The sequence below is a fragment of the Orbicella franksi genome, chromosome 10, assembly GCF_964199315.1.
Source record: "Orbicella franksi chromosome 10, jaOrbFran1.1, whole genome shotgun sequence".
NCBI classification, from domain to species: Eukaryota; Metazoa; Cnidaria; class Anthozoa; order Scleractinia; family Merulinidae; genus Orbicella; species Orbicella franksi.
This window is the reverse complement of record NC_138154.1, coordinates 11350535-11376084: the sequence shown is the minus strand read 5'-3', so window position 1 is coordinate 11376084 and position 25550 is coordinate 11350535. Positions and strand designations below refer to the sequence as shown.

At 37.9% G+C, this 25550-nt stretch overlaps 1 long non-coding RNA gene across 1 annotated transcript in view; it reads right to left on the bottom strand.

The window, feature by feature from the left end:
- The window catches only part of LOC145501642 (uncharacterized), a 54411-nt gene extending 30443 nt beyond the window's left edge, over window positions 1-23968 (bottom strand). The window contains exons 1-2 of the long non-coding RNA XR_014051254.1: window positions 22750-23968; window positions 22571-22642 (exon numbers count right to left, since the gene is read on the bottom strand). This is a non-coding gene — a long non-coding RNA (uncharacterized LOC145501642). The remainder of the gene's footprint in view (window positions 1-22570; window positions 22643-22749) is intronic.
- Between the last annotated feature and the right edge of the window lie 1582 nt (window positions 23969-25550).

The window sequence follows — 25550 nt, the reverse complement described above, 5'->3', positions numbered from 1 at the left end:
TAGAGATCGAAAGCCAGATTGGCAGTGAGTTAGTAAGTTGTTAACAGTAAAATACTCGTAAAGCTGGTCGTATACAATTTATTTCCAAAAATTCTGCGACTGTCGGAATGAGAGGAATTGGCCGCAAGCTGTTTGGGTCGTCCCTTTTTCCCTTCTTGAAAATAGGGGTCACCTTTGTTAATTTCCACTCAGTTGGAAACAAACCAGTGCCAATCGACTTTGTAATTATTTGTGTGAGCGATGGTGCGACTATGTTGGCAGCCATTTTTAAAAACTTCCTTGGATTGTTATCTAGGCCCATAACTTTCCTTTCATTAAGTTTTAGTAACAGTTTGCAATCTACGTTCACTGCCGGAGCTTTCATAGAAAGGTAGTTTCACTTGGCTCGATATAGGACTCAGGTTCTATGTTAAACGACGGTAATTCTGAGGCTAGTCTCTCACCAATGCTAGAGAAATAGAGATTTAATGCTTCGGCCATCGCAGGAGATTCAGTTATAGGTTGTTCTCTAATTTTATTTTCCGAAATATTCTTTACCTTGTTTGGATGTCGTGAGAACAAATTGTTAATTAAATGCCACTTTTTCCTAGGTTGTGATTTATTGCAAGAAGATGATGAAGATTTGTAGTAAAATATTACCGCTTGGCCTTCTTAATTTCGTTATTTGTATGGTTACGGGCACATCTGTATTGATAGCATGCCATGGTCAGAGATAGGAAATTCCGGACCGCGTTAAAAACCAATCAGATTGCGAGATTCGTTACCGTGCGCCTCTTGAGAGAAAAAAAAAAAATATATATATATATGATATTTGTCGGCGGGAGGTCCCTATCGAAAGTATCTTTACCTGAGCGCGGTCTTGAGTACGGCCCGAGACCGAAAGCCGACGGAAGGTTGTTTCAAAGCCTAGCGCAAAATTTCTCTCGAGGTGGACCGTCCAAAGCCAGCAAATAACTTTTTTCATGTTGTTCTGTTGCCAATAAAATTGAACTGCCAAAATTAATAGCAAAATATTTTTGAAATGGCGAAAAGACACAGGACAGGAAAAAAGATCTCTAGATCTTCCAAATTTAACTGCTTAAGATTTTAAAATCGCAAAATTTCATTGCAAGGAGTAAAAAAAAAGCCAGTCAAAGATAGGTTTGTTAACAATTCTGCTCTTGTTTTCCTGCATAATGTTTGCTTCCAAATAGTACAATTCGCTTTCCCTCTGAGTGCTTTCATTCAGTCTAAATCCATGTCTTTACTAATTCGGCAACATTCTAAGACGGGGAGGTCACCACGATCTTGTTGGATAGTCACTCTGTTTATATTCCGCGTTGCAGACCTTTGGAACACGATCAGTACACATGCATACATGCTAAGGTTTCTTCTGTTGAGCTAGAGATTACATACGCATATTTATTTCGATAAAAAAAATTGTCACTTTTTAATCTGCACACGATGATAGAACGAGGCATGCGTAGTGCAAGTTCATTTTGTATGCGCCTGCTATACATTCACGGAGCATAATTCTCTCTCGGCTTGGTTTACACTTTACAGTAGTGTTAAAAGTATTTTTACTTATTTATTCATTTATTTATTTGTTTATTTGTTTATTTATTTATCCATATATTTATAAATTTATTTGTTTATTCAATATTTATTTATTATTATTTCATTTTATTTTTTACCTTGTATGCGTTTGTAATTTTGTTTGTTTACATGGGCATTTCACTTAAAACATACATTATTTGTCTGCACTGGTTTGTAGAACGAGATATACATTGCACGCGTTCGTAGTTTTATCTGTGTCTACGAGGGTGTCGCTTAAAATGTATCACTGGCCTAAAAGTATACTTAAGACTGCTCTCGTTCATAGAACGAAACATACATTGCATCATTTTATTTTTCATTTCTTTTCTTTTGGTTCAGTAGTGCGCGGTTTTATAGCGCACTTTGGAAAAGAGTGATAGGCTGGGAACGAAGTCGCGCCGCAAGCGCTTATGGGATTACTTGGGGGGACACAGGTCAAAACAAACTGGCGGAATTTAGTACGGAATGTCATAACGTGGATTGTAGTGGCGACAGCAAGGTTTTAACAGAGCTAGATAGCAATAAGATCGAAGTCATTATTTTAGACGATAAAAGGTCAAGAGGGTTCAGGAGAATTCGAACGACGTGTCCCGCTGTTTATTTATACCACGTTGTAAATAAATACACGTGAATGCGGACATGGCGAAATGAGGAACAAATAGTTGAGAAATAGAAGAAACGACATCACCCAAGGCTGGGAGTTCTGCAGTTTTTAATATCACCTTCGAAAGGTCAGGGAAAAGAGAAGATATTACAACACGGGGTATTCGTATTTCGTTTCCCATCCAGGTACGAAGCCCGCCGAACAGGGCTTAACTTTGTAGAGCGGACGAGACGTGGTGCTGTCCTTGTGGTATAGTGACTTTGAACGCAGTTTTTTTTTTTTATTATTTATTTGGAACATGAGAAAAGGTACAAAGAGAGAAAAAATCACTGATACTGGCTGGGGAAAAAAATGAGAGCAATAATTGAGAGCAATAACAAGAACCCTGAATTTAGGTATTTTTAAATTATTTGATTACTCTTTTTATCGTTATTGTATATATTATTTTAGCTTTATAACAATTGTATTGTAAATTTCTGTTTCTCTTATTTAGATTTAGTAGTAGTAGGTCCACATCAGCTGTACAGTTGCTGATTTTAAACCTACTTATCAAATAAACGTATGTATGTATGTATGTATGTATGTATGTATGTATGTATGTATGTATGTATGTATGAGTTTAGAAAAAAATAATAGTAAAATGTGACGTTGAAAGCATTTCTGCAGATTTGTGTTAAATGCGATTGCAGTTTGACAGTTATTTTAATAAAACGCCCTACTGAAAATGTGTCCAATCTAATTCATAAATTATATGTAATTATGTTTTACCAATAGCTCCACAGTTTTATGCTCAGTGAAATGCCGAGCAGGAACGCAATATGGCGCTATTAAGGATAATGGTGTATGCAGCGGTGGTTCGTTCTTCTCCGTTTAGCAAAGTCTACATGTTTGACATGCGTAAAGTGAAACGAATATCGCGGTTTAAGAGGCAATGTACTGTCGTTTGCATTACAAATTGCCGTCTCCTGTTTGCGCGAATGGTATTTGAAAACCTTAAACGACGAAACTGCGCAAGATGCGCTCCTTATCTTTGTCACTTATTGGTGGGAAAGCATGCATTAATCTCTGTCCTTCTATATATTCAATAAACTCAGGCCGCATTTTATTCCTCTGTCTTCGATTTGATGTTCTGCCTTACCCAGATTAGTAATCAGCCAATTACAAGCCGTGCCTACTGTCCTGACACCGTGTGATGTCAAGTCACTGACACGATATGGCAAATTATTATAGTCACTTGGCCGAATTTGAGTACGATAAATACCGAATCATACCTTTTACGGTACGCTTCAGCAGAACATCAGGCTTGTTTGGCCTCGGTCATCATGAGTATTTTGGAGAGACTAAGAACCATGGGTCGACCAAACTCACCTGATATGCCACTAAAGCGGAATAATAGTGACCAAAACTGGCTAACGGGTGACGGCCTTGGACAGCTCTAAAGAAATCTGATTACCAGTCACTTGACTACACAGTACACAACACACAGCACATGCCGACAGGTGTTGCTAATTCAACCCTCATCTGCTACATCAGAGCGATTACTAGGAAACTTATTTGGTATTAACCACATACAATATTCGTCATGACAAATAATCTTGACGTGTCCTCGTAGAAGAAACAACAAAAGAGGAGCAGAGGGGGGTGGAGTGGGATTTTACTTATTTATCCTGATTTTAGTTCATTTTGTTTGAATCAGAGTAACATTGGGAAAAATGATCTTGATATGCAAAGCCTTAATATAGCCTGCAGCTGTCTTACAATTCATTAGTCTGTCCAAAGACGTTTATTTTTTGCTACTAGCTATTTTTCTTCGAACGCGCGATAGCGGCCGCGAAGAGGGCGCAATACAATTTTGTCTTTCTCAGGGCCGACCCTAGTGTTCGACCATTTTCAAATCCCCTGTGTTTAATACTTTTGCTTGGGCCCTAGACGAACTCAGACAAACTAAAAGGTTTGTAGATAGACTAATAATTAATGGGAGGTCAGACTATGGGCTGAGCCACGGACTAACCTTGAAAAAGAAAAAAAAGGTAAGGTGAGCTTCACGTTTTTCACGACATGATTTCTGCGAAGACGGCTCGACTATACATAGACACGACTACACTCACTTAGAATGTATTCGACATTAGTGAAAGTGATTTCGAAAACTCTAAATGTCTAAATGTCTTCCTTTGAGGCAAGTTGAGGGTTATTTTTTCGATGGCAATTAGTTTTAATATGCCTTTTTAGAAGAAAAACCCAAGGTATATTCTATCAGCTGAACAACCCTCCAACCTCCCGGCCCTCTATTGGAAACTTATTATTTTGGGAAGGAGGCGTGACGGAGGGAGAGTGGGCTTTTGATTGTTCTACATGATGCTGGAGAAAAGACTGACCTAATGATTTGACTAAATTTTGTTGAAAAAAAAAGGAACACTTGACAAAAGTCAAGGAGTCCATCAGCTCCAAAAAAAAAAAAGAAAACTTATTTTCAATTAAAAGTGTGAACATAAGTAACGAGGTGAAGCAAACTAGGAATACCCTCAAAACTCACATCAGGTAACTTGGCTTGCTAGTTTAAGTATATTGTCTGTTGCACTTTTGTGTTCAGCCTCTAAAGTATAATTTGCCTGATGAGATTCAAACGAAGCTTTCATAAGGAGTTTGCAAGGCAGTCACGACAAATCATTACCTCGATAACATGGCTCTTTCCGATATCTAACAATTCACCTAGTCTGGAGGCCTAGACGACACACACAGAAATTTCATTATCAATTTTATCTATTTCTTTGTTCGAGTCCACTCGGCCACGCTAGCAGTAATAGCCGAATTTTGAAGAAAGATGTAAATATCTCAGTAGATTTGTATTAAATGCGATTGCAGTTTGCCAATCTTTGATTTTGAGTGGTTTTTCTCTGAAGTTCACTGTGAACTTGAAACTAAAACACTTTCAAATTTGCCGCATTTCATGAGCTCACCGACAATTATCCGACAATTTTCCCTACCGATCTACGATTATGAAGGATAAGAAACGGTAACTTTCACAATATGTTTATTTCATACTTAACGAACAGTGAACTCGAATGAAAAAAAAGGTAGTCTGAATTCTGGTTCATTTGACCTTTAAACTTTGTAATGAAAAGATCTCGTAAGTGACCACTCCAGTAAGCGACTGTGATCACTTTTGGGATAACCCAAATGACTTTTCTTTTGTTTTTATGCTCTTTTAAGCGACCAAATCTAATGATTCGCGATAAAGATCTTGTACAGTGCAGTATTGTATTTGTATTTAGATTCGGGTTTACTTTCGTGTTAAAATTGAACGTTAAGTTTAACCGTGTCTATATCAGATAATCATAAAGACACTCATTAAACATTAATTTCTTTTGTTTCTCTTTATGAATTATTGATGAATTTCTGAAGTTCTCTTGAGCGACCACCCGCTATTGTTTTACCATTCGGTTGCTTAGGAAAGCTCATTCCTGTAAGCGACCAGCTCTAGAACTTTACGACCAATTTTTCGAATTTCCAAGGTGGTCTCTTATGATAACTTCGACTGATTAAATTTGTACTATCCTTAACTGATAATAGTTTTGAATAATCATAACTAATTTATTTATAATTCTACACTGCTTGCAGAATGCTAAAGTAGTTACAATGTATTGTTTTTATTTGATACAAATCTTACAAGAGGCATGCAGGCTGTGGTTTCACTAGATAGTACAAAGGTAACCGGAGTTGTGGGAATATCGTTCCAGATTTGTGCTATCTTTGTTAACAAAAGCCTATAGTAAGTATGTGCTGATTGAATAAAACAATAAAAACCCTCAATCAGTCTGAAATCATTGCAGGCTCTGTTAAATTTACTTTCTAGACTTTTTTGTACTATTCGTGTTTGGACAATGTACAATTATGTTTAATCCCAAAAAGGCCAATCACTAAGCCTATGAGATTGTGCAATTGAAGTGCACGGTACTTATGTAGTTATTGATAAGCCTTAATTGAGTATTTCTTTGCAAAATATTGTTTCCTATGTTTTAAGAATAAATTAGTTGGAAATTTTGCTTGAACCCCTAACTAGTAAGCTGTTTAATTTTTGGCATTTCTGTTTCAGTGAAGTTTTGACTTGCATGAGTCACAACCAGAAATTATGACGTAAAAGATTTTGCTCACTCCTGTATCACTCCTCTCCTCTTGCCAAGCAAGTTCAAAATGGATAGGGCTGTTTCTACTTCAAGCTGCAGCATTTACTTCATTTTTAATTTTAATCTGTTTCTTTTTCAATTTTCAGGGTAGTTAATATTTCAGACATTCTTAAGCATCACCCATTTTAATTAGGATATTCATATGAAATGGGACAGGTTGTTTTCTTGCTAAAAAAAATAATAAATAAATAAAATCGGCTCCCACTTTCTGAATTTTCTGTATTCACCTCTAGAGCATGCATTTTCAATGTAAATCACGGAAATTTTTAATATGTAACAGAACTGTCTTCTGTGCTCTTTACAAACATTCTTATTCTCTGCTACCTCCTTGATCAGAAAGACGGCATTTTAATAAACCATTTTATCCTTTATTAGTTAACATTGGGACTCCCACATGGAAGAATTCAGCACATTTGTTGTTGAGCATGAGTATACAGCAGTTAAATATATTCAGTCCCTAAATCTCTACCATATCTTCCCCAAAAATTATCAAAAGTTAATAGTATATCCTTGTGTAAAGTTGGAGAGTTAGACTGTATCCAACTTGAAGATACAATTAGTGCTCTTACCTTGTATGTGAAGTTTTCTCCTGCTGGAATGGTTTGCACCATCTCCCAAAGTAAGTATAAGCAGGGCGCAAAGAAATGAAAACCAATTTTTTTGACCTACCCTCTGGGTAAGCTGTAACTATGATGTACTTTACCAAAAGTCATTCTCGTTAGCCCCCCCCAAAATGCCACCTGTCACAGTACAATAGCTCTAGCGGTGAGATGATCATCTTACGTACTAGGGGTCATGGCGACAATATATATGCGAGAGATTGTATGGGAATATTTACCATCACTGTAATCACCAAGTAAAAATTTTATCAGCTTGTCAATAAAATGTTCACCCCATCTTACTTCCTTAAAAAAGTTGCACGTAACATAAAAAGTTACGCGTTGTCAAAAGTTAAGCGAAGCATAAAACGTGAAAGTGATGACTCCGATGAGTGTAAACGATTTGACAAGACTGGACTTGCGGAATAGTAAAAAAAAAGAAAGCCTAGGGCCTATAAGGGGGATTAAATCCGCTATCCTTCATCTTTCTTGACGGTTATAACTATGGCGGTCCGTGTCAAAGTGTGCTTGTAAGATTACGCTGTAATGACCACAAAAGAAGTATACATTGGTAAAGCCGCTTTGTTTATTTTGAAGCGTGATATCCTTTACGTGACGTGTCATTACTGGTTAAATTTTCCAAGGTTCGATGTTATGCCACGAAATTATCGTGTGGTGATGATCTTTATGGTTGTCAAGCTTGTCCTAGGCTGGTATTTTCTTTAACTACTAATGTAAAGGAGCCGCTACTTTTATCGAACACGTTTTTGAAAGGTATAAAAGTGATCATGAGTTATCCAAATAGGTTCAGTTCAAGTGTAGCCGCTACCGTGAAAACAGATGTTCGGCTCTTCAGCCTTTCTTTATCTACGTTTCGTACGTGTGCCAACCAAAGTGAGTAACATATCTATTTCTTTTATTTCGCTTTCGTTTTCTTTTAATTCAGTAAGTATTTACGGTCAACACCGAGATATTAGAGACTTTCAGATATGGCAGGGCTAGACCGTAGTACGGCGCACATATAGTGAACATCACTTTCGATGACGTCATGACGCGCGTTCCATTACGGCTTTCCCGCCTGGTTTCAATTACTCTACATTATGTGAGTATAAGCTTGCTGTTTACTTCTCATTTTAACGCTTTTTTCACTGTTTGAACACCCCAGTTCGAAGATAAAGTACTCAATCATTAAAATCCATTCTAAGATAATGGTTTCTTTGTCATTTGTACAGAGAATGTGAACGATTTAAACACCTACCGTAAGCAACAGTCATATTTGTAGCGGGTCCAACAGCCACGGATAAGAAAGCTTCGTACATGTTTGTACTGAGCTGAGCTATAACTGTTCATTGCTGTTCAAAACGTGTTTATTACAATCAAAAGTTCTGTATTTCCAGGCTTATCACGTTGTAGGCACACCCTGTTCGTACTGAAATCGAGCTTTTTATAATTCTTATTTTGTTTTGTGTGTGGAATTACAGGTGGTTCTGAGGGGCAAAACTGAGTCCTCACAAGATCATGGGAGATGTGAGACGGATACAGAAGAAGTTAAATATCATCACCATTTATCAAGCTTATGTCGCATGAAAGTAGAATAAAGTCCCTGAACACGTAAAGGCTGCACCCGAAGTTGCCGTACACGTAAAGTGAAATTAAATGTTAGTCTGGTTGAGTTTTGGGGAGAAAACGGCGATGTCCGTCTAGACCCCCACGGCCAAAGAAGCCGTAGTAGTAGCTCACCGTAGGGTATCTTAAAGTTCCTATTCTAATGCAGGTAATGTTACGGACTTGATTTATGCTTGGAACGTCGATCGTAACGTGTAACTTTTACCCTGTCAAGTTAGCTCTATTTTCTCTTTTTAACTGCTACCAAGGACCATTCGACCATTCGAAGGTTGGGCGTGTCCAGATACCTTATTGCTTTTGTTATTTTTATGCTTTTACCACGAGTAGACACATCTTTATATCGCGTATTATTGCTTGTAATCGTTTAGTAGTTTTGTCTTGTATTAAATTCGAATGCTTATATCTTCTAGTTAATTTAGATTTCTGTTTTTTCATTATCGTATTGCAGTTCGAACCGATTTACGCGACATTCAATACGTGAATTGTCTGTCTTGAGACAAATTGAGTTTGGGACATTGTACTACAAACTCTATCACTCGCCAGTAAACTCTGTTCACGTTAAGTTACTGTCAGCGATTCCTGTCCAGTTCGTGTTTATGCTACGCCCCGGTCTGCTTATGCGATTTTCTTGGATCTTGCTTTGGTATTCTGACCTTGTAAATTACAAGCCTATCAGTGCTATTTTATAGCTGTGACCTGTGTTTGGAAAAGGGAGAGAGAAGATGACAGTGTTTGTCAACTCCTCCGTTCCTTTCCACTTCAAACATGCGTGCTCTGGTAAAGATTGTATATTATGTAAAAAAAGGAAAACCAAGTGTTGTTTGTTCGCTTGTTAGCGCAGTAGTGGCCAAGTATCAACGCCGACGTCGAATTTTAACGAAAATTTAGCAACGTGGAAACTTTCAATTTCAGTTATTTTCTTTTTGTACAACGAAATGGTCTCAACCCTGTAAATAATCTCTTGGAATGGCAACATACAAAAACTGCTAAATTCAAAAGATTGGTAAATTAAAACAGCCTAATGAAGCGCTAACATGGAAACAAGCGTGTCAAAATATCAAGTTCAACATTAATTTCTGTGACCAATAGCATGTCGCAAAATTGCTTTCATATATATTTTAGATCAGGCAACAAGGCTTGGTTCCGTTTGCTTAAAAAATTAGAAACGTTATAAAAAGGTTATACCCCAGCATAGGACAGTAGAAAACAATCTGATCATTTATTTTGGTAGCCGAATTAAAGCAGCTTCCATGTAATTTCCTTCAGTGTCGTGCCCTTTCGTATTCTCTGCCTGGTCGCATTTTGAACCGCTGACATGATGCAAGTGTAACAATTTCTCGTTCTCCCACAGTTCCACTCGTGTGTCTACAACACGATAGGAAATAGGAACTGTTTCCTATTTCATAAACGAATAAAATAATAAAACTAAAAGAGTAATTTGACCGTATCAAGTAAAACTTGCCGGAGGCATTGACTACCGCCACAGGGCGAAAATTGAGGACACTTTTTTTTTCGGGGGGGGGGGGGGGGAGGGGCGGATTTAGTGATCAAAATCGGCGAGAAACATTTTATTTTATTGTTTTATTTTTTTCATTTTTGAAAAACTGCCAAAGATAATATCCAAAAAAATATTAAAATGACGGAAATACGCAAATAAAAAAAAAGCCATTCCACTGCCCCCGTATACTCAAGAAGGCATTTGAAAGCGAATAAAGCATTTTTCCTTTAAGTTTCCATTTCATAGAACTTCCAAGGATAACAGCCAAGGATTTTAGAATCGCAAAAACACATGTAGGGTGAATATCTTCTCTTTAAGTTTCCATTTAATAGAACTTGCAAAACTAAAAGCAAAGGATTTTGAAATCGCAAGAAATAAAGTGACAAAGAGTAAAATAGCAGTTTAAATATATAGGTGTTGTAAAATCCTTGCTGTTTTCATGTGAAATGATTGCTTCTGGATAACAACATTTGCTTTCGCTTTAGAATCTTTTATTATCCGAATCAATGCCTTTTTTTTTTAAATTCCGCGTTCTTTTTCTTTTAGATTTTGTAATGTTGTCTTTTTTCGTTAACGATGAGATGCTTGAGAAAAAATATGGACGAGTATATTTGATATATATGCCTCAACACACATTGCACTCGCGTAAGAGCGAGGAAAACACGAGTGCACTATCTTTGTCGCAACTCGCTTTAACTACGACGAAATTATTTTTACTTGGAATAACATACTAAAGCAGATCGACAGCTGGTTTGAAAGAATCACAACCTCAAAATGATGATAAAAAACCGCTGTCGTAAGTTGCGTCATTTAGGGGTCACTGCATAAAGCACAAGCCGCGCGCGCCTTTTTCACATGCTAGTCAGACCCCACCCGCCACCCCCGGGGGGATTGTTGCTATAGACATATTCCATGCTAAAGATCATTTCTAGAACAAGGTATACACAAGCATGCACGTCGAGTTTTCTTGTCTTCTGCTACAGATAGCTAGCATATGCATTTCCCTAAAAAACGCGTATATCTCTTTAAATTTAGGCACACGCTGGTAGAAGGAGCTGTATATAGCATGGATTTCGTTTGTATGCGCCAGCTAAACATGCATGTAGCACGGGTTCTCCCCCGGCTTGGCTAACACTTTAGAGGTTTACTCGCATGTTTGTGTCTGGCATGCGTACGTAGTTTTATTGATATAAAAATGTTGTTTTTACAGCGAGGCTGAATACTTTTACTTTTCTGCCGATTTTATGCTGAAAATATTATTGTGAATATTCTTAGAAAGAGAAAGGTCCTCATCGGCTATTAGAGAGCTCAATAGTTAGACTAGAACAATATATAACAGTAGAAGTAAAGAGCTGGATTAGCTGGTCCAAGGCATTTACTTGCTACTCAAAGTTGCCTGATGATTGCATCGGAAAAAGCATGAAACTCTGAGTGGCAAGTAAATTTCTTGGACCAACTAATCTAGCTCTTTACTTCTATTGTTTTATATATATTCTTAGATATAAAATGGAATATGGCGAAACAACGTCAGATTATCTGTGTTATCATGACTTTCGTGTCGTTGAGTAGTTTTGGAGCAAAACTGCAGGTAATAGAGATTGATATGACACACGTAAATGTGTTGAAATGTTGTTAGCCACGAAATTACGGCTAGTTTTGTTTTTGTCGGCTTTTTTGGGTAGTTTTGGCGTTTAGCGGGAGGCCTGAATTTTATTCGGTTTAAGTTAAACATAATTTTGTATTTTATCACACGCCTGAATTAGTTCAAAGATCAAATAGCAAAAATCAACCAATCAGATATTCCTCCATTGCCGGTCCAATATCCTCTCGATATCCTCTTTTTCATTCTTTCCAGCTTTCCCTTTTGCTTTGTTTTGCATAACAAATAAGTTCTTCTGCTCACCTCCCAATCACAGTTGCACCCTTGATCGGTACGTGTTCGTAACAGTTTTTTTTTTTTTCTCTCGCTCGTGTAATAAATATCGTATTAACCCTACTTGATCAGACCATACTTGGAGGATATTGGCCCTCGGTCTGACCTTGCTGCGCTCGGTCTGTATCTTCAAGACCTCGGGGCGATATTCTCCCAGTGCAGAACTCGCGCTTGGTTAATAAGACATATACCTTACAAATTTTCAACACAAAATTATATTTTCAACATCTTAGCCTCGGGTTTATTCTCATGACATTCGTAAACTTTCGTAAATTTCAGCTGCGATATTCTTGAATCACTACACTTCTTTCACTTTTCAATACACTTTCATAGAAGGAGGTATACATTGCATGGGCACCTTATTTGTTTGCATAAGGTGTAGTTTTATTTTCTCTGCACATGCATTGAGCGTAACAGTACTAGTCTCGACTTCTGAGTCGACAGGTGTCGAATTTTGAAGGCCCGACGACGACAATTTTACCCTCTCCACCCCACGCCCTCCCCACCCCAATCACATTTCCTTTCCCGTTAATTAGAGAAGTTCATTCGCGCTTAGAGTTCTGGTGAGTTTTGTGAAATATCCAAAACGCCCATTATTCCATGGATCACTAATTGAGAAGGTGATAAAGTTCATTGTTTGAGTAATTTGAAACAATATATTGCAAAATTGATCCATACGAAGCCACAGACTCAATGAAGAAATACTGCGAACTAAATACTGCTAACTAGACTATTCATACATCACTAACCAGAAAACTACAAAAAAGGACGGCTTCAACAAGCCAGTCGGTTGTGACAACCGGCTAACACACAAGTTGCCTGACATATTATGGTCTGAGAAAATATTGTCCGATTATAGCCTATGCTGGTCACAACAAGCTCAGATAAAAATTGGCTAAAAATAAGAGAATTGACAACATGCGAAAGTTTTACCTGAAAACTAACAAATAACCTACAAAACCTGACAGGGACCTTTGTAGGTCGGCTTTACTGACAACTGATAAAGGAAGTTGGACATTATGATTCTTCTTAAATCCGTTGTATAACACATTTCGGTAGATAAGCCAACCCAAATATATCTACAGCTAAACAAGCAAAAAAGAGAGACGAATTCCCTTAAAAACGTGTAGAACCGTGCGATTTCTACAGTTTAGTTTAATTCGTCGGTTTTACTACTTAGACCATTAATATGTCTAAGATTTATAATATGGCAGTTTCATTAGTCGTCTGGGTCAGACGCTCAGTGTTGAAGGTCCTGTGACTTGGCTCAGCCACAAGTTGTCCCATGATTTCTCAAAAGTTGTCCAAGACAACTCTAAAAGTGGTCATTTTATTTATTAAAGTTGTCCAAATGGTGCCAATGTTTCAAAAAGTTCCAAAAGCGTTGCTTATATGTTTGAAATAACAAGGCAAAAACAAATGCTCTGATTAAATTTCGAGGAGGTTTACAGCACATTAACACGCTAAAATGAAGAATGAGGGCTTAAAATGCATGAAAAATAATCCCGCCGGAAACAAAGCAAGACCGTCAGCGAACAATTTTGTTGGAAGTTTGAGCAAAGGCGAGACAGTGTTTCGAACTCTAAAAAAAACGAAAAACGAGTTAAACTGAGCACAGCAGGTCAGTTCACTTAGAAACGACCACAAGGTGATGAATATGTGGGTTGAACGGCTCGATACGACGGCAGTAGCTGGAAACCTGACTGGCGACAAAAACAAAGCTGACTTGTAGGAATAGAAGTAAAAAGGAAGTTAAAGGCGTATATAGAGACCACCTGACGAGAAGGGGGACCACGGGATACGCGATACGACGAGGTTGACTTTCTGGACAACTACTGACAACGACGCAGGAGAAAGTTCTAAAGTAACCCACGCGACGAAACGAAAACAAGTCAGAAAAGAAAAGACAATTCTTTCTTTGGATCGTATTTCGGGCGCAAATAACCCAGAAAAAAGAATTCCACATCCAATATACTCTCGTACACTTAACGGTGTCATTTCCTAGCGTGCCATATTTCTTCGGTGTTAATCAGGTAATCACTACCTTACTTTTCGATGTGAATAGTAAAGAGATTCGAATATAGCTATAGTGGCTTTACCTATAGTCTAACTAAATGACAGCAAGACCAATTAAGTCTGTTAGTACCAAGCTTTTCAACCAGGAAATACAAGTGAGCACAGGACTTCTGGTGGCTACCGGGATATGATTTATACCAGAAGGAGTCACTCAACCCGATCGAGAACAACTGAAATTCAAATTCCTTAGTAAATCCCGGGAAATATAAAACTAAAATTGGGACTAAAGACGAAAATTAAGCCCACCGTGACTACTTATTGATGCACAAAGAGAACCCATTGATCGTTCGACCGTCCTGGTACGTTCCATTTCCCCACTTCACATCTTTAGGTTGCTGCTGCAACCCTGCAGTTAAGGCTGCTAAGCCTCTATCTTTCTTTTTTTCCGGTCTCCTGGATTGCCGATAAAGGCAAAAGCTTTGTTAGTGCCCAACCTCGTTGCAAGAAAAGCACCTAGCTGAAGATCGGCCGCCACAGACATTATCAGGACAAATTTACCAAACAAGAAAGCCGCATTAAAAGTATGAGAAGAGCGTACCGTGGTGCTTAAAAATTCCTCACACTGCCGTTCCTCGATGGCAGTATGTATCGCTACAAAATTTCGTTACGAAGATAAGACTACCAGTCATTATCAGTCCAACATATTTGCCAGGCAGTCAAGTCACGAAGGCATTCTCAGTTGAAAGTAATACAGCGCCATCAAGCCTGGCAATGCATATGGTAGTATCAGTGCTATTCCTGCACACAGGCAAGTCACACAGGCATTATTCAAACAAATTTGCCCAAGAAACCCAGACTTGATGAGTCAAACTGCTGCCTCTAGATTTCCATGCTAGCTCAGGCTGATCATGAATGCTATGGCCGGATGTCATAAGTCCTTGAAGCCAAAATTGTCTTAGCCGTGCTTAGCGAAAACTCGCTGTTAAAAATCTTACGTTGAAGAGGAGTAATCAAGAAATAACAAATATCTGTAAAAGAATTCGAAAGGCAGTGAATAATTAATATCAATTCAGAAATAGACATGAAATATACTCTTAGACAATTGGCTTGGGATTATAGATGGTCTTGGTTTTGAAAACTATTCTGTTTTTCTCCCGGATCCAACAAAACTCCTCATCATATTACTAACGTTTTACCAATAAATGTTCTCAACTTACCGAGTGAAATAATGACACATATCTGAGTAACAACTCCTTAACATCGGAGTAAACTTTACTCAACATGATTCGCACTCAAAATTATGTGTACCTTATACCCTATTTTGAGTTGAAAATGGTATTTATATTTTGAGTACGGTTACTCAAAATATTGAGTCAAAAGCCTTGAGTTTAGTTAGCCTTGAGTCTTGTCAACTCAGCGCAACAATGTGTTTCCCTTTAGTTTTTTTTTGCTATTAACACTTTTTGCTGCACACCACGCGGTTTGTAACAACGTTTTGACTTTTCGCTGTCGTCTTGATCAGCTCCCAAATGGGCTGCCAGACATTCGCAATCCTTAAATCAATTAAATAAACACATGCCAACGAAGAACAAGACCTTGGTAATTTCTTTTAGAAAAACACCCTAACCTGTAAGAAAGCACGCTAAAAGCCGACTTCTACTTAAATAACTAAGGCCAACTTTGTATGCGTCTGTCCTCGATTTGATGATAAACTGCGTCATAACATTGTCAAAGTAGCTGTGTATAAAGACACGAAAATCCTAGGTAGGAGGGCAAGTGAACCTGTTTTTTTTTTTTTTTTTTCCGCAGAGTTTAGTAAAAAAATGATCAAAGCATTTTCTCAGTGTTTCTATCTAGTTTTCGCATAGTTCTACTAACGTCTATCATAAATGCCGTTGTCTAGCTGGTTACGCTAGTCGTTATCTATTCTGTTGTAGATAGTGAACATTGCGAGCCTAAAAGTGTGTAGTCTGTAGTACAGGCGGATCAGCGGGCTCTAGCGCGATGCACGAACGCGCGCGAAGCGCGAGGCGAGAAAAATTCGCCAGTAGTCACACCATTGTTTATCCTCGTCCAACCGTTCGCCTGGCGAACGGTTTTTGTTGATTGGTTGCTTTAAGCCACGTGATGTCAGACGCGAGAAAAAACAAAATGTGTTTAACTCGGGTGACAGGCGTACACGGACTCCTACGGCTCGTGACATTTCTACATTTGCCGTATCTTGTGTTATCAGGATGATTTTTTTTTTTTTTTAAAGTAGAGTGGAGCCGATAGATTGTTAGAGGTCAGAGCTCTGCATATAGTTTCAGCTGTTATCTATGGCTTTGTAGAGTTTGACAGCTCTGTAATTTGCCATGTACCACGTAGTGTGGTTTGTCTTGCCTTATTTCTATTGCAGAAATGTATGTTTATTGCAGAAATGTATCTCTTTAATTATTCGCTCTGAAGGGACAAAGTCGGTGAGCATCACTGTTGATTACTTGCATTCTATATTGTGATGCCGTGCCCGGTTGTTAGATTAAAACTGTGTTAAGCTATATGGCTTTTCACCACGGATCATATTTAGCTTTGTCCGGCGTCGCCAGAGAGTGCCGTTCTGTGCCGTCAAAGTTATGTTCCTTCCATCCTGAATTTGTTCGAGCTTTTCGTCTCTTGAGCTCGATGTTTAGGTTTATACCTCCTTTGTTCGTTTTGGCACAACATGATTTAAATTTAGCTAAATTTAGATGTTCACGTCCGTTGACTGTTTTGCGTCATGTAAACATTTGTAAATTGGTTATTTGAGACATTTTTTCGTGCCAGTAAATTGAATTGCTTTGTTCTCTCTCATTCTTTCATGCCAATCAATTCAAGGTGGCGTTAGAGCATGAACAATGGTGTGACTACAGGCGGAATTTTTTCGCCTCGCGCCTCGTGTGTATCGCGCTAGAGCCCGGTAATCCGCCTGTACCGCAAGCTAAAAAGTGTGCGTCTGTTAACAAAATGGCAGTCGCTTCTTTGCGTCTCCACGTGTGTGTAAAGAGGATTCAGATTACATTTTGAACAAGTAATATGCTAAAACAATTAGATTATTCTCTCTTGATCTCTATGCGTGATATAGTTGACTCAGACTGTCCCCTTAAGCGATAGAAATCTCAAACTCATATTTTAAAATAACTATGAGCTGTGTTGTATTCTTTCAAAAGTCTTCTTCCTCATGATAGTCATAGCACACAAACTGGCTTATTTTTCGAAAAAACAAACAAACAAACAAGCAAAAGAAAACAAAACGAACAAATAAATATATAATAATAATAATAGTAAAAACAAATTTCATTTCCCACCCACGGTTTGGCCTGTTATGGCAAATGCTTCGTGTTCCTTTTCGAATTAAAAAAAAAAAAATCAGGGTTTGGTGTTAAACCGATTTAAGTAGAATTAGGCAATGTTGCAATTTCGATAGTACGCTGAACAAAATTGTTGTGGATCGACGTTTTACAACTGAAAAGGTGTAGAATTTTTACATTATTAAATTATTAAATTATTAAAATATTATAATATTAAAATAAAGTTGAACTTGAAATCAAAAAAATTATTGCGTCACTTTGCTTGTTTTATTTTTTTTCTTGTAAAACGTTTTGTCAAGTGTATTCTGTATATTAGACATAGACATAGACAGTTTATTTTACTCGGACAACACACTTAGCTATGGTTATGGTGCGTCGCATTGACTTGATTAGCAGCCGAGTCTACATTACGCATCAGCTAGTTTATAGGTGCGCCAAGAAAACAAAATAACAAAGTGAAAATGTAGGTTCAATTGGTTAAAAAACACAATTGGTTTATAAATATATTAAAATTCAAACTCGGCTTAGGAGAAAAAAATAGAAATCAAGTCGAAGTTGAAGGATGAGCAGACAATATGTTTTGTTTTATTCCCCTAAACCTAAGAGCTAAGTTAGAATTTTAAGATGTCACAATTGGCGCTTTTATATTTCAAACGTTGATCGATTCACTTTACAAGCATAACAGGCTCACTAGAGATTCACTTTTGCGAGTGGAACATCTGTGAAAAAGAGACGAAGGCAAGGGTCTACTGCGCACGATTTTCCTGTCATTTGCGCGCACTTCACGAGCGCGTGTACATACACAGCATGAAGAGATGCCCTTCAAGTCAGTTTTCCCTTAAACGAGCACGTGAGCTATATTTTTTTTTACTACCCGCGTTTGGCATGTAATATATTCTCTATAACTAAAAGATTAAAAAAAAATATGTTCGGAAGGAAGAAAGATATAGCAAGTGTACAAAACCGTTACTCTAGGATGCAAATTATTATTATTAAAAACTTCGCTACTATCGACCGCAAAATGTAACGTGAATCGATAAAATGGCACACGTGATTCGGCATAAAAGGGGTAAGATTGGCCCATCATATATCTTTTCAGAGATTAGTGACCTTCTTTATAATTGTATTTCTTGAAAGAGTTCTTGGTAGGGAATATTCAGAGAAAGATTAAAAAAAATCGTTTGACAACTTTTATTCCTGAGGAATCACCTTAAAACGGTAAAATAAACAAAGAGCAAAAGCGTAATAATTTCTGTCCCTGAAAGAAAGTGTGCAAATAATCGCCGTACTTTTATTATATTCAATAAATTCAGGCCGTTTTTTACTCTTCTGTCTTCGATTTGATGATCTACTGCACCCAGAATAGCAATCTGCCAATCAGAAGCCGTACCTAATGTCCTAAGCATCCTCCAACCACCATCCTCTTGACCAGTCTTGGGGGAAGGGGGGCGGGAGTGGGGTGGGAGTGGGGTGGGAGTTTGCTTGTTAATTACATTACGTTTGCCCGATTTTAGTTCATTTTGTTTAGATCAGAGTAACACTGGGAAAAATAACATTGATATGCAAAGGCTTATAGCCTGCAGGTGACTTACAATTAATTTTTCTGTCAACAGAAGTTTTTTCTTTTTCTTTTTTTTCTTTTTTTTTTTTTTTTTTGCCTACTAGTTTTATTTTTTACAGCGCGCGATAGCAGCCAAGAAGCAGGCGCAAAGCAATTTCGTCATTCTCAGGACCGAGCCTAGTGTTCGAGCTTTTTCAAATCCAGAGCGGTTAATACTTTTGCTTGGGATCTAGACGAACTCAAGACAAAATAGAGAGTTTGTGGACAGACTAACAATTAATGGGAGACCAGAATTTAAAGAAAATTCACTTTTGCTGAGCTTAAAACCATAAAATAAATAAGCAACGACAACAACAACAAAAAAACACCATGGTAATTCCTTTTTAAATATACTCTGTAAGAAAGCGCGCACTAAAAGCTGTACTTATACTTCTATTCAACAAACTCAGGCCAGCTTTTTATGCGTCCCTGCTCGATTTCATGACGAATTAGCAGGGCTCAGCCAAGTGGATCTATGAACACCAAAACTATCAAGATGGAAACTGTTAGGAAAAAGTGCAAGAGGGACTGACTTTCCTCTGGTCAAAATGGCGAGCGTTGTCCATTATACCCAATGCGAGTCGAGTCGTCTAGCGTTGTGGTCAACTCGAGTTATCGGAGGTTATGTTATGGAGAACAAAACTTAGTGGAATAAAGTTGTTGTAGACTCGATTTCCGCCGCTTTCTCGCGTCCGGGGAAGAGCGCGGGCTCCTTTCCCGAACAGCGGCTGGTAATCGAGTCTAAGGTTGTAGATGACTCTACAAAGAAGCATAAAAAGAAGTGCAAACTGACGACTCATTGGAGGGTGTTTGGAAACGGTCAGGGAACAGTAGTTATTAGATGAATTAGTTTACTGTCATTGCCCCAGTGCTACTGCTGCCGGTTTTCAACTCGTTTGTTTTTATTTTTGCTCGAGCCACTTAGCAGGCAAACGTCCGGTCTGCAGAATATGAAAGGATGTGATGAGATGTCGCGCTGGTTGCATCGTTTTATACCGTGTACTGGGTGTATCTTCTCTATGTCAAAGATTGACTTGTGATACAGCGTGGTAAAACGCTGATGTTCTTGATTCTCGAAAGATAATTGCATAGGTTTCCAGGGTTATCTAATCGATGACATCAATGATATCAATGAGTAATCGATAGGTAATTATAATCGATGGGTAATCAGTTGATTAGTTATTGATTATTGCCAATGAGCAATGAGTAATCGATGAGTAATCGATAGACCACTAAATTTTGAGTCATCGAATAGTTATTGATTGCATCGATTAGTCATTGATTCCAAATTTTGCAAATCTGTATTTGCTGTTACTGATCTTTATAACATAGCCTTTGCGGAGCGCGCGTTCTGATTGGCTAATACGCTCGATCCATTTGCCCGTGAGTTGCACGCTGACGACAGTTTGTTTGTTTGTACTTCTTTTTAACAATTTTTTTTAATCGATGTTGATTGACACTGTAAAACATAATTCCTAGTTTTCTTCTCCTAAAATATGGTAAAATCTAATAATTCTTCCGGAGATGAGCAATATTATTGCTGTGAGCTACCAAATGTCGAGGTAAAGTTTTTTGCCGGGCCTCCACCTAAGGAATTTGCGAAGGCAAGCAGGAGTTGAATCAGCTGGTTGAACAAAGGCATTCGGTACTCGGAGACGGGCGGACCGAAAAAACAACAAAGTTTGTTGTTTTGAAAACTGGTCTGTATCAGCCTTTCGAGGTGACTAATGCATTGCGGAAATTTTAAAGACAATTTTCTAGCGATTTGACGACAATAAAATTCAGCACAAGCTTTCATTGTAAAACTTTTCTAGCACAGAAAGCCATTTAAATGCTTTAAGAAATCTCTATCTGTGAAGTCTTACATATGAAATCCTTCTGTTCCAAAAACGTTATAAAATCAATAGTTTTTCTGAGCTTTAATAAAGGAAGTTTCATCAAATATTGGTAGCCTCTGGTGAATTATTTCAGTTCCCGGGTTTTAGTTTATTTATTTCGAAAACTCGTCGCTCGATCGTAAATTGAACTCTTGAAGAAACAGCCGCTCGAAGGAAAGACTGGATCGTGCACAAATATAAGCTTCCATTTCTGACATTTTCCTTAACGTAACAGTCTTCTGTTCATTTAAGCTTATTTTACCAAATAACGAAACTGACGGAGATCATTTTTAAAGGTCATTTATGCGTTCAAGTTCAGCCTTAGAGGCGCAACTCATCAACCATTTAAAACGAAGTGGAAAAGAAAACATAAGCCACAAACCGGCTATTGAATAACTGACATCTAAAACAGCTCAAAGCCAGGGGTGTTTTGTTCGCTTTCTTCTCCACTCTCGCTTTAAAGAAATGTCTGGTTCCATTTTGTTCTTTTCTTTCGTCGAAAAGGCCGTGAAAGACAGAAAGCTCAACCACCAAAAGCTTCAGCCATATGCACTTTGTTTTCAATTCTTCGGTAAACTGATCCAAATTTAGCCTAAGGAATTTTTGAGAAACGCTTTTACCGACTGCCATTTCCGTTTGTTGTCAGCTTGATATTTAGGTTAACTGAGCACTTTGAAATTGTTTGTTTGCCCGAGAAACTATTACCTCGCCGCTATCCAAGAAAAATTTTGATATGTCGCCTTGTCAGATTGTTGAATACACATTTTCCCGCAGTTTATCGCGGTTTATCTCAAAAGTCTCAATGTTATCAGAGAAATGGTAACCGTGCAGCATGTAACTATCCAGTTATGGATGCACCTGGGTGGTTAGTTAACCATTCAAGAAGCTAGAGCCGCACTCAGCTATCGCCCTGTGTGACTCTTAAGCTTCTTTCCTGCTTAGCAACCTCCCGCGTGCATCCATAACTCGATACTTGCACGCTGCATGCTGCACGCTTACCATTTCTTAGACATGTCTCGACGCACTGGTACGTTGTTTGACCTTAAGTGTAGGCGTAATTACGTATACAAGATCGTCTGTTATAAAAGACAAACACTAAAAGAATTTACACAACATCGGTACCAAAAAGCAAGAAATTTGTAATATTAGTGCACAATGATAGTTGATGAGTAATGATGGGTAATCGATGAGTAATCAATATGTCATCAATGAGTAATCAATAATAGTAACCCATATCCTTTTAACTTCTGGCCTACATATCCTGTATCCATTGACCACTATGCACAACAACATCGAACATTTTTTGAACATTTTTTAACATAAAGTCAATGCGGGGAATAGCCATGTTTGAAGTTGGCCGGAAATAAAAGACGGGTTAGAGGGGGTAGTTTTGTACCTTAGTTATTACCTTTAACAGGGGTGAGAGGGGTAAGAAATAATAAATCAGATCGAGGTTGACGAATGAATGAATGACGTGTTTTGTTTTATTCCCCTAAGTTTTCGGAGCCAAACTAGAATTTAAGGATATTGTTGGCCTACCAGTATTTAAAACGTTGTTCAAAATACTGTACAGGCATTGCAAACTCACTAAAGCCTCACTTTTCCGAGAGGAAAATGTGTCAAAACAAACAAACAAACAAACAAACAAACAAAAAACAGAAGTCAAGGGTGAGTTGGGATGATGTAAATGCAATTTACCAATAGAGTTTAGAACACTGATTGATATACTTACAGAAACCGCAAGCGCCCCAAACCGGAGAAAACGTTTTCTGGTAAATTCTGAATACTATTTCCTTGTAGAGATCTGCGATAGGCAAAAACACTAGCTTAAAAACAAGCAATAAATATGTGTTTTCATGATGTAAATGGAATTTAGCAATTACAGTTTAAAACACTGATTGATATACTTACAGATACACCAAGCTCCCCAAACCGGAGAAAACATTTTCTGGTAAATTCTGAATATTATTTCCTTGTAGGTATCTGCGATAGACCAAAACAAAAGTTTGTACAAAAAAAAATACGTAGCATCAATATCGAGTTTAAGAGTGCACAGTGTAAAATAATATTGTGACGGCTAAATAATAAAGCTAACTTTTATTTAATTATTTCTTAAGGTACACATCATTACTTAAACAGTTCGAACCGTCTTCTCCTCTGGAGCAAGAGCAAGGTAAGTACCTTGTACCTTGATCTTGTCTTGGTTCAGGGCTAATTTTTGGATGGAAAATAGTTTTTATGTCTTTAGATGCGGTGGAGTGGCATTTGCTTGTTTATCACTATGTTGGAAGGTTTTGTTTAGATTAGAATAAAACTGAGAACATGACATGGATATGCAAAGTTTTACTAAAACCTGAGGTCAATTTACAATTTATGGGAAGCCAGACTTTGGAGTGAGTCCATCATAATGATTGAAAGAAAGCTTTTCCTGTCATTAAATCAAAAAAAAAAAAAAAGAATAATAAAGAAAGAAAGAAAAAAAAATAAGAAAATAAATAAATAAATAACACACAAAAAACAGCGTGGTAATTCTTCTAAAAAAAAAAAACATCTTGGAATAAAACGCGCAACAACCGCCGTACTTCTATTGAATAAACTCAGACCGCTCTTTTTTCGCCTGCCTGTGATTTGATGATCTACTGCACCCAAATCAGCAATCAGCAAATCAGAAACCGCGCCTTCTCTCCTGACACGGTGTGATATCAAGTCACTGAACTGTTATGGCTGCGTTATCATGGTCACTTGGCCGAATTTGGGAAGAGTAAATACCGAATCATGCCTTGTTTGTAAAGCTTCGTCAGCATAGCAGGCTTGTTAGGTTTCGATCGCCAATCGACCAAACTCACCTGATATGCTACCAAAGCGTACCACAAAGTACCATGAGTATTTACAAATAATAGTGACTAAAACTGGCAGACGGTTGTTGACCTTAGACAGCCTAAGACAAGCAGCTCATGCCGACAGTTTTTGCTACTTCAGCCCTCTTCTGTTGCATCAGAGCGAGTTTTGTTTTCCTTTCGTTATTAGAAAACAGATTTGGCAGTAACCACATTTCATATTTTCTATGACAAATAATCTATACGTGACTTCGTAGAAGAAAAATAAAAAGAGGATTTCATCGACCATCCTTCAACCGTCACCTTCCTGACCAATTGTGGAGAAAAAGAGGGGATGGGTGGGGTGGGGTGGGCGTTTCCTTGTTTATCCTGATTCAACTGAATTTTACTTAGATCAGAGTAACATTGGAGAAAATGGCATTGAAATGTGAAGCCTTACTCTAACCGAAGAAAACATTTTCTGTCACATTCCAAATATTATTTCTCGATAAGTATCTGCTATAGATAAAGAAACGAGTAAAAAATATATATCTAGCAATAGTGGTGAGATTATGGATACACTTTATAATATGATAATAAAGTTTACTTTCATTACAATTGATCCTATACACCATACTTCTAACCAAATACAATGGAACTTCCCTGAACGGACACTCTCGTAAGCCGACAGGTCAACTTACGACCGCCTTCACAAAACCCGCGTGAACTGCTGTACAAACTCGGTGCTTACTCGTTCCTGTAAGCAACCACGGACACTTTGAGGCCTTGTAATTTCGATTTCACATTTGTTTTTAAGCTCTCGAAAGGAATTGGGCCTGAATATGAAAGATACTCATAGACATTCATAAGCTATGGTCCTCCATTTTGTTTCACTGAGACTGTCAAAGTTACTGCTGGCTACAATATGATTATGAAAATGGAGAGTTATATTTCAAGTTAAACGATGTAATTGGAATTTAGCACTTAATATTTAAAATATTAATCGATATACTTACAGGTATAAAATAAATAAATAAATAAATAAATAACTATTAGTCCGTGTACAGGCGTTTCGTTTTTCTCTACTAGTTATTTTTCTTCCGCACTCGAGGGGGCTGCGAAGTGTGCACAAAACAATTTTGTCTTTGCCAGGACCATCTCCATTGTAGGATTCCACGTGCGAATTTTTATTTTAGCTTGCCATTTATGTATGCAAATTAGGACTATTTAAACGCTACGGTTTCCAAGCGCGCCAATCTTTTCAACGTTTTCTCTAGCTTCAAGTTAATATTGTTGCGGAATCTATTCTACCTAGCTTCACCGTCATCGCTACAGTCAGGAAACATTTGTAAGTCTTTATATTCTGTCCTGTATTTCTCATATCGCTCGGCTCTTCTTCACATGTATTTTTATTTATTTTTCTAGTCGAACCTCGCTCGTTCTATCTTTCAATTCTCAACGGGCTCCTCGAGTCTCTTCAACAGAGCGTGAGTTCGAAATCTCTAGACGTAGCGTCAACAAGAACTGTAAGCTACATTCACGCGTTCGAGCTTTTTCAAATCCCCTGCAGTTAGCACTTTTTTCTTGGGATATAGACGAAGTCACGACAAAATAGATATCTTTTGGACAGAATAATAATTAATGGAAGGCTAGACTTTGAAGTAGACAGTGGATATGAGTAACCAACGAACTAATATGTTCACTTTTAAGCTTAATTTTGTTCCTAGGCAGCAGGGCGGGGTTAGCAATTTCAAGCTCGAGGACATAGTTTTTCACTATACGGACGACCCTATGCCAGCAAATAACAATTTTTTCTTCTCTCTCCTGCAGTAAATTGGCTTACACTGTTAGTGGGTTTGTTTTTGCCACTGTGTCCTTTAATAGGCTTACGTGGCG